This window comes from Dendrobium catenatum, unplaced genomic scaffold, assembly GCF_001605985.2.
Source record: "Dendrobium catenatum unplaced genomic scaffold, ASM160598v2 fragScaff_scaffold_633, whole genome shotgun sequence".
NCBI classification, from domain to species: domain Eukaryota; kingdom Viridiplantae; phylum Streptophyta; class Magnoliopsida; order Asparagales; family Orchidaceae; genus Dendrobium; species Dendrobium catenatum.
The window spans coordinates 701,663-717,192 of NW_021319095.1; the positions used below are offsets into that span (position 1 = coordinate 701,663).

The 15,530-nt window shown below is 29.3% G+C and overlaps 1 pseudogene; it reads left to right on the forward strand.

Moving 5' to 3' along the window:
* The window catches only part of LOC110111013, a 48,023-nt pseudogene extending 33,311 nt beyond the window's left edge, over positions 1-14,712 (forward strand).
* Positions 14,713-15,530: the final 818 nt, after the last annotated feature.

Here is a 15,530-nt window from a genome sequence, read left to right on the forward strand (position 1 = left end):
AGCAAAATTATTTTAAAACTATGTTTGAGATTTATTTAAAAACTATTTTAAATTACTTTAAATTTTCTAGAATCTCTAAAATTAATCTACTTTAATATATAAAATTAACTTTAAAATTATATATCATTAAATTTCAAGGGCCTTGAGTGGGCTCTTGAAAATTTTAAACATGAGTTTGAATATTTGAATAGGGTTAATGGGGAGTAGTTAATGAACAATTATGTTTTGTTCACTAACTTCATCTTTAATCTAGTTACATGTTTTGTCTCTTCTAGTTTTGCATGTGTAGGATTACACACACCACTTAGCTTAAGAACTCCTAGATTTAAGGAATTGAGTGTTATATTTGTGTACTTGCATATGTGATGTGTAAGGGTTAGCAACCTTGATTTGATTCCACATAACTTAGTGACATTTTTAAGGACAAGAATTAAGGACTTGTATAGAAAACTTAGAAATTCATGATAATTAGGATGCATGTTCCCTTGACTTGAGATTTTGAACAAAAAACGTTGGCAACATCACCCTTCTATAGAAGTTATCTTACTGATTTTTAGGGATCATTAGGCCTCCTAATTAATTTTCTTAGGATTAATCCCTTAATTAACATTTTGGTCTTATAAAATTCTAATAAATCTAGACTAATCCCAAAATACCTATAATTAACCATAATTTAATCTTTAATCTATGAAAATTAAAATCTCTTTAATTTGACATCAAATTCAACCTTAATTAAATTTTAAGTGAAAATTAATATTTAATCAATTTAATTAATTAAAAATATTTAAAAAATCCCAAAGGTTTTTTAAACACTTACTGATCTCTCCTTAGATCATTTTTATCTTTGGAGTTGATTTCAAGGAGTTTAGGACTTGTTTGGGTTCAAATCATTAAAAAGGATCCTTAATTAAAATAATTAAAAAATCCTTTAAATAACCAAATTTCTAAAATTCATAGCTGATTATAGAAAATTCCAAATCAGTCAAACTCAAAGGCTAATGAATCAAAATAAAATCTACTATTTTTTAAAAATGTCAAACCTCTAAAATATAGTCATAGTAAAAAAAAAACAACAATTTGGTCAACCTTAGGTAAAAATCGGATCAAAACCTCTGAAATTCATAACCTTTCATAGAAAACTTTGAATTGAGCGTGTTAATAATCTATACTCTTGTAATGAGGTCTAATATTTATCAAAAATCTGAAACCTTCAAAATTTACTTTAATTTTAAACGTCAACTTTTAGCCCCTTAGTTAACGCATTTAAATAGTTCTTAAAATCCATTAATTATTTAATATTCCAAAAATTTCTATTCTAATTAATAAAATGCTTAACCAATCCTTTAAAATTAGTAACTAATTCATTTTCTTTTATATTAATTTATCCTTTAATTTTAACCAATTTAAATTAACTTAATCAACCCTAATCGCTACTAGGTAACCCAGGCCTACGAGGCTATTAACTTAGCCCCAAGGAAGTTGAAATAAACTTCACAGCCTCGGTGTGAAATAAAGGTAGAGATCATTTAACAATTAAAAGACATTCAAATCAATCCTTGATACACTACTATTTAAACTCTAACATAAGACTCCCTTAAGCCTTAATATATTCAAAATATTAGATAACTCTAATTAACTACCCAATTTAGGATCTACCCCAGCCATATGACCTTCTATACACACTTTAGATGGTTTGCTAGGACAACCAGCTCTAGATCTAGGTTAGGCCGATGTTTACTTTTCTGTTGTGTGCTAGATTTTTTATGATTTTATTACATGTTGTAGATGAAATTGCCTATTATATTTGCTTACTTTTACTGCAATCTATGGATGATTGATGTGTTTGGCCACTAGATTACCCTTAGGATATTAACGATAAAGATTTTCACTGAGTTTTCTGTAGGTGGACACACTCATGCAGGGTAATAAAAAGGGGGCTAAACAAAAAAAATCAATTATAAATATGCTTCTATAGGTGCTTCAGCTACTAAGCCCCCAAGTAATAAAAAGAGCGTGTCCAGTGTGTTTATTTATTTTCTACACATATATATAACTGCTTGGGTGGGAATACTTTTGATTTATTAAATGCTTAGGATAACCCTATAGGAGAGTCTAGAATTTTCATTTTCATATAAATGTAATTTGTGTACATGTTAAGTGTTATGAAAGTGGAGTTTTGAGATGGGATATATAAATCCAAAGCTTGGATTCCAAAGAGGAAAGGACACCCCTTAGGGGGATAGTCCTTTTCTATTTGAAAGTCCAAATTTAGATTAGCTTTTCATACCCAAAGTGGAAAGGGTAGCATTCCCCTCAAAGGAAGAGCCCTCTTATCAATTTGGGTAACCTACTACGAATAATCCAAGGAGCCCGAAGAAAAAGAGCCCGAAGGAGAACAAGTCTAAAGAACTGAAGATAAAGAGTATCCCACTCAAAACCACTTGCATCTCTATCAGGTTTAGAATCTGAGTTATCGTCAGTGGTGCCCGATCACTTTGTCTTTGGACATTAATTAATTAATTAATTAATATTTGATGTGATGAGATGAATGCGTATAGAATTACCAACATTTTATAGTATTTTTTGGCTTTGGTGTGCCACTTTTGTTTTCGCCTTGATACGTGAGGCTCGTAAGGGTGTAAAAAGTTTTATATTCACAATTAAAAATTTAAAATTTAAGGAGTTAAATAACATAAAAATATAACAAATCTAGGGAATTAGCCAGGGACCGCCCCGGGGTCACATGTATATTTCTACTTTTTTTTTTCTTGTTTTAGACCCTTCTCCGCTTGCGGGTAGAGTCCGGATAATTTGACCTATGAGGATGAGGTGCGGGACCTAGGGAATCCCAGTCTCCTAAAAAAATTATTTTTAAGCATATTTTTAACTTTCAAGCATACTTGATTTGAAGTTGTCGACTAGCATACATTGTATTAGAAAAATATTTAATAGAGTCAAAATTTTAATTGCATTAGTCCTTAGCATTTTGTACCCAACATAAGTCAAAGGGGCCAATTAGAAACAATTAGAAAAATCTCTAGATGTCGACCCTAACTCTCCAAAACTTTAAAGAAAATGTCCCTACCACTCTATCATAAAAGACTGGACTCATGAATTTTAAATCAATTAGGTGGTTAGCTGGCTCCCCAAGCCAGGCCGGGGGTAAGTCCAGTTTCTGCACTGCATTAGTTAGGTTCAGACAACTATGGTCTTGTATCCAAATTTAGATTTAGGATCTAGGGCAGATCTTTGATTATAAGACCCAAATTTTCAAGAATATAATACCAAATTACTAATAAAATATTCAACTTTAATTAAATCTTCTTCCAATCCAAAAATGTAAAGCCCAACACTTAGATTTAGTTGGGACACTTCTGGATGGCTCCGGAATCTCAAAGTGTCCCCTACTTTTCTTCATTTGATTCCATTAATAAGTGTTCAACTTTGATCCATTCCCCTTTGTATTTCCAAAGTTCACCTCTTTTTTGTATCACTCCTAGAAAATCTTTAACAAAATTTCGTCATTATTTTAATCGAGAGTTTTCATAGGGGACTTTGTCTCCCTACGATAGAATTAACTATGAGGGCTTGTGCTCGTAGGAGATCTAGAACCCGCATTAATTTTCAAATTTTATTTTCAAAACCCACTTGATATTTCTTTAGAAAATCTACTTTGAAATGATCGTTATCGTCATATTCGTATAGTGGCTAACGGACGATACTCTCTTTCTCTAAAGAGGTCTATTGTATATTAGCATAAATTCAAATATGAAATCAACGATCTCTTTTTCTCTCAATTATTGTAGTTCAACTTTAGATTGAACCTCATTTTGACCCTTTCAGGGTCATATGCGGTTCTCCTTTAAATCAGACTACGACAACTAAGAGAAAATTTATAATTCTAATTCTGAACTCGTGGGGAGATTTTATCTCCGCCTTTCGAGGTGGAATGTCATCACTAATGATATGCATATAATCACTAATGATATTTTTGACTTTAGAATTAAATCTTAAACTTAATTTCCCAAAGAGATCTTCAAAACTTAAATTAGTATTCTTTGGAAAATTCAACCAACGACGATCGTTATCGTCATGCCCGAATAACTACTAAACAGTGGCATCTTCACCCTTAAGGGAGATATATTATTTGTTCATAAGGTTTTGGGCATGAGATCAATGATAGTCTACTTCGAATACCATAATTAGAGATTAGATCGAACTCCATTTTGACCTTTTGAGGTCACATGTGGTTTATCTTTTATCTAGTTATGATATTCAAAGTAGGACTCGTAATTTTAGTTTTGAACCTCACTTTGAAATTTTATATCCACTTTTTGAAGTGCTATAAATTTTTATAATAGGGCGTTCAATCTAAAAATTCGAGTCTAAAAGTTGATTTTAAATTTTCAAAGAAAACTAAGCTTTTTAAAACTTATTTTTTCAAAATTCCACCAACAAGCCACTAATCATTTTTCAAAAGTTTTGTAAAACCTTATTATTGAAACCCACTTTGATACCACTTTAAAGTTCAAAAAGGTTATTAAACCTCACAGAACTAGCCCGAGGTGCACCAAGAGGGAGGGGGTGAATTGGTAATTTAAAATCCTAAGTAGGAATTCTTTTCTTTTTAACAATTTTCGAAACTTTTAAATAAGCAGTTTGATCACCTGATACACAAGCTAATAATTTAACAATAATTAAAATAATGGCAATTAAAATAATAATGATGAAATTTTAATTAACATAATAGAAAATTAATCTTAGATTTTCACCAAGCAGTATTATTTTGGCTTTCTTTGGAGATGGCAGAGAACCAAAATCATTTCATAGGCAGAGAACCCTAAATCCTTTTTCTCTCTCCTAAAGAAGGCAAAATACCTTTAGGAATTGACCTAGAAGCCTCTCTCCCAAGAGAGCCTTCAAGAACTTACCAAGGCCATAGGAGGAGCAAGGGTGTAGTTATCCTAGAGAAACTGTGTGATCCCATCACACTCCTTCTCTGTCATGCTCAATCTCTTCTTCTCCTTCATCTCAAAACCTAGATCTCTCTTAAAGTTTCTCTCTCAAAGTTCCTTAAGTAGTCACATAATCTTCTCTTATTTCAAAGAGATTCTAAAAATATTGCTGAAGCATTGGTCTTCAAGAAATCCAAAAAATTTAAGTTGGCCATCACTGTTCATACAAGACGATTGGAATTTATACAACATGATCAATTTAAAAACTAGGCCCATCTAGTATGATGTAAACAATTGCTAAAATAAACTATTCAACTTTTTGAACACATCGTATTGTATGATCCAAAGATCATCTAGTAAGAGATGTTTGCTTTCTATCTATTCATACAAAATGATTGAAAATCATCTCTATCAATCATCTCATACTACTATCATTGTATAATACAGTTAGTTGATTTCAAGTCGGTCATTCAATATGATATGAATATCGTATAGTACGATAAGTTCAATAATCATGGTTTTTGTTTGGTATGATCTTTGGGACGACCAAATCTCATCTTTGGTAATCATATAACATGATTAAAATTATATAGTATAATCTACTATCATTAATTAAACTATGATTTGATTGTTCAATTTTTTGTATATTACTAATCATATCGTATAGTATGATTAGTTCAAAAATTAAATTTTGAATATCTTACTTAATTTATCTATTAATTTAAAGTAGAAAAAATAGCAATTGTGAGGTATTTTGCAATTATTGCCTATTCTACGATGAAAATGGGAAGAAGTGACAATGGATTTTTCTATGGAATTATTAAGATCAAGATAAGACTATGATGCTATCTAGTTTATAGTAGAACATTTGACAAAGTTTGTATATTTTATTTAGATTTGATAGGCTAATTCAGTAGATAGGTTGGCATACGATGTACAAGAGATTATCCCACTGCATGGAGTTTTGAGGGTGATACTTTTTTTTATAGAGATGAATTATTTACCTTTGGACTATAAAGAAGAATTCAACATAGTCTATGCACTTACCAACATTTTATTAGAACTTTTCATCCATAGACTAATATACAGTCTGAGGGGCTATTTTAGTATTTGAAGACCTTTTGAATCTTTGCATTTTTGACTTTGGTGGATGCTAGGAGGATCATACTCCTATAATCAAATTTACATATAATAATAGCTTATAATATGATATAAGTATTGGCCTTATGAAGCTCTGTATGGTAGAAAATATAAAACCCCACTATCTTGGATAATAGTGGGAGAAAGGGAACATGTTAGGTCAGCCTTATTTGATGATGTCACTAAAAAGATCCATCTTATCAAAGATAGACTAAAAGACTTTTAAGATAGGTAAAATTAGTACTATGATATGAAGAACGGAGTTTTGGAATTATAGGTTAGAGATTGTATATATAGCAAGATCAGACCAATGAAAGTTATAAGTATATTTTGAAAGGAATGAAAGCTAAGTCCATTGTATGTTGGACCTTTGATGTGATTACTACTATAGCACATGTATTCATACAGGTTATAGTTGCTAGAGCATATGTCTAGTATTCACAACATATTCCATACAACATCTCTGAGAAAATTTGTGTATGATTATGGAAATTTACTATCTATAGATAAAGTGGAGGTACATCAAAATCTTACTTATAGAGAGAAATAAGAAAGGTTTTCATGACATGATTTTAAAACACTGAGGAATAAGTAGATTCTAATAATAAAGGTATAGTGGAAGAACAAAATATACAGATAAACTACTTACGAGGAGACTAAGAGGAGACATATATGTCCAGATCTATTTGGCTGATCTGAGCTTTGGAATGTATAGGATGACATTTTTTTCTGAGAGGAGGATTGTAATTCCTACTAAAGCAATGTATCATTGCACTTATTTTGACTCAATTTGGTATGTAGAATTTCTATACCTTTACCTCTTACATGTGTTTGCAAGTGTTTTATATGCATGTAATGTCTAAAAATGTTCTAAAATGGGTCCCAAGTGTTTGTTTACTTGGAACCAAGATTTGAAAATTTTTTCTTGGGAGTGTTGTGGTGCTGGGTTGGGGGCATTGTGGCACCAAGATCTCATGTTTGTTTATTTAAAGTAATTTGGGTTGGCGTAACAACATTTCTATTTGGAACACCATGATACTAGGTCATATTTTTATAAATATTTCAATCTTCACTTATTTTCATTTTATGAAAACCATTTGAAAAAGAGCTGCACTCTATAAAGAGAAAGGGAGCTATTTTAGAGAGAAAGTTCATTTTGGGTAACATCAACCTATTTTTTGTTGTCGATCCAATTTAAAAAGTTGTCTACATACATGTATGTTACTTGTTGCTTATCTGAGTTTTCAAAAATATAAATTTATTTGTATTTATATAATTTAAATTAAAAATTCATAGAGTGGAAATGAAGATAACTTCACATCCATTAAACTTTCACTCTGTAATTTTATGTATATTGTAGGTATGATCATTATGAATATTTAGGTTTTTTTTTTAGTTCTACTACGTAAATTCAAAAATGGGTTTTTTGATGAATTAGAAAATAATTCTAATCTCAAAAAATAATGTTGTAGTATAAATAAATCTTCAAAATAGTTTTTAATATAATCCATGGTAATCTTATGAAATTCTAAAACTATGAAATTATGCTAACTTTTTGAATATGTTGACTATCGACTTTATGTTTTAGGAATTTCTGCCTTTTGCTTATTTTTGTTCATTTTATTATAATGCAATGTGTATATGCTCTAAATGTTTGATTCTAAGGAGATCTTATGTTGGAGGTTCTATTATTCTAAATATACTAAGAGTTATAAGGGCCTAATGTTTTGAGTATCTATTTTGCTATTCATATGGGAGATGTAAGGCCTTTTTTCTGATATGCTAGCACAGGGAGTTAGAAGAGCCTAAATTATATCATTCCTAACATAAGGTATATGGATCTGAGAAAAATTTGTTATCTTCTACTATGATATATAAGCCCTTATTTATTTACTTTTAGTGCAAAGTTCATTTAATGTATATTATCTATTAATATTGCTCTAATTAGTACAATTAATAACTAAAATTAAATTTTATAAATGCATAATGGGTTAATTATTAGAAATTAAGATCAGTGGGTGTGAATTGTTGAGTTGTATTGGCTCATGCCTATTTTATACTGTGTTTTAGGAAGAGGAAAGAGTTGATTTTGATATGTAAATGTTCATATAAGTATTTTCTAATTTTTTGTATAGTTATGACTAGTTGTACTTTATTTTGTTTTGGTTTGTAGCAATGTACTATAGTGAATAGATTATATATATATCTTAAAATTTAAAGATAAATGAAAAAACTTTTGCGGATGGGTTTATTTTATATATGATGGATGTTAATTAGTATCTCTTTCATCTATTTTAAATTAAAGAAAACTAAAAAAGTGTCCAAAACTAGATCTTGGGCTTGGTAGGCACCATCCAACATGATATGACCTATTATGTATGTGGGTCATATTGGATTGGGTTGTGACATGACCAAGGGCCAAGACTAATCCTAAATGACTTGAAGATGAGTTTGGATATGTTAGAGCCAGAGATAGAGCCTTTTGATAAGGTTGGGGTCATTAGGTCAAGCTCAAGGTAATTTAGTAATTATATACTTTTCTACTCCAAAAGGGTTTTAAATTTATTTAGAATCAATGATAACCCAAAATCTAAGGTTTGGCCCTATGGGTACCAAGGTAGGCTAAATATAGGCAATTTGGTAATTTTATCCTTTTCTAGTCAAAAGGGCTTGACCAAGGGTATTGAATGGCTCAAAATATTCATAAAAAAGTTTAGGACTATTTAAAACTAATCCTAGAGTTTTGTTTTGGGTTTTGGTCTAAGGTACTCACATAGAGCCTAGAGCCATTTTGTTAATTTTTTCATTCTTAGTCAAAGAGGGGTCGACAAATAATAGTAGTGGGTTCAAATGATTATAACATAAGTTAGAAGTCATTTGAAACCACTTCGATGAGCAAATTATCATGCTTGGGTATTTGATTTGAATTTAGGATTTTCTAGGGCTAACCAATGCTATATCCTGGATAAAATCCTAAAGGCAATTTCTACGCTATGTTAGGGAAGCTTGAATACTAGATGTAATCTAAGCGTGACCTCATAAAAAAGAAGGTCATCAACAAATGACTCAATTTATCAAGTTATAATGCTACAACAGTTGGAATAATTTGACAAAAATAAGCTCACAAGATTTTTTATTTTCAGATATGTTCCAAATAACAAATTTTAACAAAATGATTTTCACAATTTTCAATAATGATTTCCAAACATGCAATCCAATAAATGCAAAATAGTTTTCAAAATATTTAATTTCAGCAAATGAAATAATGTTTTTCCCCAAACATAGAAAATATTTTCCCTACCTCTAAATTCTACAAAAGGTGAATCCAGATTAGGCAACTTGCAAATAACTTAAAGCAATGATTTCCACAAGCCTATAAATTAGGTTCAACAAATACTTAGTTTAATTTCAACATTTATGCATTTTTTTCACAAATATAAAGTATAATTTAAAAAATATGAGAAATAAAATTTTTGAAACCTAGAGGTTGATTTGAGTCATAAAATAATTCCATCAACTCTAAAACTAGTTTAAGCAAATCTAAAAATTAATTTCAGCTATTTGATACCAAGTTTCAGCAAGTACCCAACTTAATTTCAGTAATAGAATAACTTTAACCAATATGAGATTAGGTTTCAACAAATAATATTTAATTTCAGCAAATATAAATATGATTTAAAACATACCAAGATGAATTTAAAAGAATATGAATTTAAATTCTACCAAATGTTATATTAACTATCATACAAAAATTTTTAGCGAATGAAATATTTTATTTCCTCAAATCAATGACTAACTTTCAACAAACACAAACAATTATCTCATCATATATAATTCTTGATTTAAATAAAGAAAATATATTTTAGCAATCATGAAAAAAAAATTAGCATATGGAAAATAATTTAAAGAACATTAACTATTCTCCAAAATAATATGAGCAATTGATATATCTAACATAAAATAAAATCAACTTGATTTCAAATAATGGAGAAATTTATTTGAGAATTTTGGCACACATATGTTATAACATGCTTAGGTTTGATGCAAATATAAATATGGAGCTTTTTTGCATTACCTTAATCCACCTTAAGTAATTCTATAGCTACTTTGGTCATAAGGTAGGTAGATGTTTTGTACAACCCGTGATTGTACTAAATAGAATTTACTATGATTCCATTCTACCTATAATACTTAATTACAATATTAGAACATTTATCATCAAAATCAAAATAATGTACCTTGAGACTCATGGCACTAATAATTTCCCTCTTTTTTATGTTGAAGAACCTATGTTGGAAGTTGATGCTAATAAACATGTAGACTAACATTGTATCACTTTTAAAATAAATTCATTATATAATAGTCCACCTTACTGATGTAATGCATGAAACATATCAAAATAAAAGAAATCATATATAAACCCCCTAAATATGTGCATATGAAAAATATGACAACCAACATTCAATCATCTACCCATTGCAATAGATTGATTGAGATGTTCCAATCAAATAATAAAATATATGCTTAATTACTGTTAGATGTTATTCCATTGCAATAGATTGAAAACAAGCATAAAGACAAACAACAAGTATAATGTCAGCCCTGCTAGCAGTAAGTTATAACAGTGAACCTATCATGCTTTTATAAGGCTTATAATAAACTAATTTACCTAATTCATTTTGATCTAACTCTATTGTGGGTCACTTATCTTGAATATCATAATATTAAATTTTCAATCAAATCATTTGGGTAATTAGTTTGATAAATGAAGATGCCATTTTCTTATTGCTTCATTTGAAATCCCATGAAATTATTTATCTCTCCATCATACTCAAGTCATACTCCTTTGATATTTTGGATGAGAATTAATGATAAAAATATTCATTATTACTTTTAAATAATAATTTTAAATATGTATAATAATCATATCATCTTCTATTTTCTTAACAAATAGGGTGGTATCTACTCTACTTTTCTAAATTCACTATAAATCAAAAAGTTTCTTAAGTATCATACTATACATGTGAAGCCTATTTTAAATCATATAATATTTAAATTTAAATATATGATTAGACTATTCAATTCTCTCAAAATTAGGGGTTGGCTTTACAAAATTTTTTTGGTCAATGAACCCATAAAAAAATTCTCTCTTGATATCCATTTAAAATAGTGTTTAAAATATTTTGGTCAATAAACCCATAAAAAATGCTCTCTTTGATGTTGATTTTCATAATGTGTTCAATCTCATCATTATTCATATCATTTCTAGTAGGATCAACTAAACTTTCATAAAACATTGCAGTGGGAAAATAAACTGCAATGCAATTTTGAAATTTTTATTTCTATAATTAAATATAACATGGAGAACATGGAAGACATAAATGCTATTTTATTATCGATTTGAAAACATAAATAAGTGTTATCATTTTCAGGATCAAATATGCCTTAGAGAATAACATACTATCTCAAAAGATAGAAATGATTTTCTACTATCATTTTGAAAATAAAAATGGATTATTATAAAACTTACCTTTGGTCTTAGAGACTTTCCCCTTCTTAGATAACTAAAATAGGATTCTATGTTACCCTTAAAGGGAAGCCCTTATGATTAATTACGTCACAAGAAAAACTTTTGAGAAAACTCTTTAAATTGGTGACTAAAAACTTTTGGGTTTTTTAATAATTCAATGAATGTTTAGAGATCAAAGATCTATCAATAGGGATTAGATCAAATTTGAAAAATTCTTTCTAGAATCTTCGGATGAAAGGTAGAGAGCATTAAAGATTATGAGAAAATTTAGTAGTACTAAAACTTAAGAAAAGTAGGAAGTTCTAATTTCTAATTATATAAATAATCAATCATATAAACAATCAACATTAATCATTTAAGTGTACATAAGAAAGGAAAGTTAATGTGGCAAGTTCCACTAAATATACAACCCAAGGTCTTTAGGAAAATAAAGGTGGCCTATCTACACTAACAACCGATTTGATTTTGATGCCAACAATAATGCAAGTCATATACAAAAATGAGGTTATTTATTATCTTGAAGTCTTCAAGCTTTGCAAGCTACAATCATCCCTATGAACAAATAATGTGCCACTATTTCACTTTTTATTTCTTTAGTCAAATTCATATTAGCATCATACTATCTTGAGAGATAGACTAATGCTTTTCTATTTACTTAAAAAAGATAAAATATTATTAGTGTTGAACGAGCGCTATAACGGCCACAGATTTTGTATCATAACATTGTCTTTCCCCAACGTCTAATTGAGACATTACAACACTAACCACAATATAATTTTAAGGGTATTAATGTCATGGTTGAACCAAGGTCAACACCGTAGTGCCTCACAATGTCACAGTGCGAGAAATCTGCATGGCGTCATTAGATTCTCAAGAAAATGTGTGCAGGAGCACTGAGCATTTCAACGCCGTAGTTCTAGACTGCATTTTCAAGTGCCATAACACTATACTTTTGCAGTGCCATAGTGGAGCAATTTATAAAATGAAGAGCCATTCCTACTCAGCCAAAAGATGTGTCAGTTAAACCATTAACCTTGCTAGGTTAGCACAACATTGCAATAAAGCAAGCATAATAGTATTAAGGTGCTAATTTATTTTTATACCACCTCGGCTCAATCATGTTGAGCGCTATCATGCATGAGGCCATTTCTACACTTGGATAAATAATTTTTTTGGTTCTTTTGCTAGATGAGTTCTATCATTTTAAATGGAGTATTAAAATTTTGAGTGTCTTCCTTTAGCTCCCCCTTAGAGTAAAATCAAAGAAAAGCTAGGGAAGTACAAGATACTTTCATTTGAAGATCTTAACCTATATTGTGTAAATAATTCTAATATTAGAAGAAGAATGATTATGGAAAAAAATTAATTGATCCTTCTATGTGACATTTATCTTATTAATTATCTTGTATCCTTTTCTTATATGAATGAAATGAACATGTATTTGTTTTCATTCTTATCCATGTTTGGCTAAATCTTTGAGTTTTAGGCTAATGATGTAAACACATAGCAAGTACTGATGTAGACTCTTGTGCTTTAAATAACTTTATAAATATTTTCAATATCTCCCTTTTTTAATTTAATAAATACAAAGGCCATGTATATGGTTAATATCTATAGTGATATATTACCTCGATGGAGGAATATTTGAATAAATAGGAGTGTTGAAATGGAATGTTGGAATACTTAGACATAGAATGTTAAAACTTCTATGGAGATAGTATAATTGCACGAAGGCCTTAAACCATCCTTTTCATCACTACAAGCTTGACAAAGATCTAGGGATACATATGCTCTAACCCACATCTAAAATTAAGAATTTTATTAGGAAAACTATGTTTTTTTTATTCATTGGTCAAAAATACTTTATTTACATAAGCATGTAATTTTCTTGTAGGTCTCCATTAGGTGGAAAAAACTCAAAAACATCTATCATACATTTAGTGGTATAAATTGTATATTTAGATTAAATAATAGTAGTTTAATTACAATTAAACAAAACATATTCTTATGGGATCGACACTCTTCTCTATCATTTTATAACTTGATCAACATGTATACTTCCATATTTAGTATGCTTTTATTATTATTTTTTTAAATACCTAGGCATATTCATATTGCACTTATAGCTCTATGTGTAGTTCGCATCACTACCTGTATAGCTTAAACCATCCCAGTCCACAACCCACCATTAAGATTTTTGTGCCATTACTAGGGAAATAACATGTGTATTACAAATTTAAACTTTATTATTGAAATAAGTTTATATTTTTATCTACTTGATTAATGAATCTTTTATTTTATTATGTTTATTTGTTAAAATTTTAAAAAGGATAAAAAGTATTTTATAGATTATTAGTTTGTGATCTTTATGTTCTTTTATTGCATGCTTTGAGATCTAGTAAGTGCCCCTTATTATTTAATTCTGAGATAGAAATGAACCTTACAAAAAATTTAAAAAATAAAAAATATTTTAGAGTTGTTTGAACCAATACAAGATTAGGACCATCCTAGACCTCTTAGAGAGTATGCTAACTCTATAGTAGAAGAAATCTATTACAATATCAATATACCTACTATTCAGGCTAATAACTTTAAATTGAAACCTACTATAATTTAGATGGTTCAAATTTTCTAGCATAGGGGAACTCCTATTAAGGATTCTAACCTACACTTATGGAGTTTCATAGAAATCTATGCAACATTTAAGTATAATAGTGTCAATGATGATGCAATTATACTTAGATTGTTTCCATTTTCTCTAAGGAGAAAAGCTAAGATGTGGTTTAATTCCTTGCCCCCAGAATGAGCTAACATATAAATTCCAAGCTAAGCATTTTCTACCTTAAAAATTGTCAAACTTAGAAATGATGTCACATCTTTTGCCAAGTTTGAGGGAGATTCAAATTATGAAAGTTGGGAAAGATTTAAGAAAATGGTTAGGAAATGTCCTCATCGTACTTCATTTTGTTGGTTATTCAAACTTTTTATTATGGATTGGTAGGATCCGTTAGGTTGATTATAGATGTAGAAGTTGGAGGATCTGTAATGTCAAAGTCATTTAATGAAGCATACGAACTAATTGAGTAATGACTATAAATAGTTTCTAGTGGTCTTCTAATTTGGTTAATCCTTAGAAAGTAAGAAGTTTGTAATTTCTAAAAAGTTAGATACTATTGGAGTTAGCTCGGGATCAAAATCATCTATGCAATTAGAAGAGCGTGATTTAAATTTTATTGATGATAATAATGCACCATGAATTGATAATGTAAATTTAATTGGAAGTCAAAACAATCTCTATTCTAGAACATATAATCTAGGTTAGAGGAACCACCCGAATTTTAGTTGGTCAAATAACAATATTGGTGAAAATAATTAGTGGAATATAGGTTAATCTAATTAAGAAGAAAATTAGAATAATCCTCAATAACCTGTAATAAATAATAAACCTTCATGTCCCCCAGGTTTTAACCAAAATAATAAATTCAAAGAGAGGAAATCACCATTCTTTTTTTTTTTTTACCATTTTTTTTTTTTTTTTTTTTGAAGAAAAATGCAATAGAGCATTTAGATTTTATTAAAAGCTATAAGCAAATTACAGGATACCATGGATTCCTCCTTTAACAAGGTAATAAAAGGAGGAACCTTATTAAGAACAAGATCTACCCAAGTAAAAGAAGAAACAATAGCATAGTTAGCACAGAGATCTGCTAACTTATTACAATTCCTATCTATACAATTGAAGATGATATTCTTATAGTCTTTGAACATACCTCCCAAATCTTCATTCTTGTGAACCATAAGATCTTTCAAGTCTTTGATTATATTTGCATTGTCTCCTTCAATGATTATTCCATCATAAATCATCAAATCATCTTTAAGAACATCATTAAAAGAGGTAGCAGAAA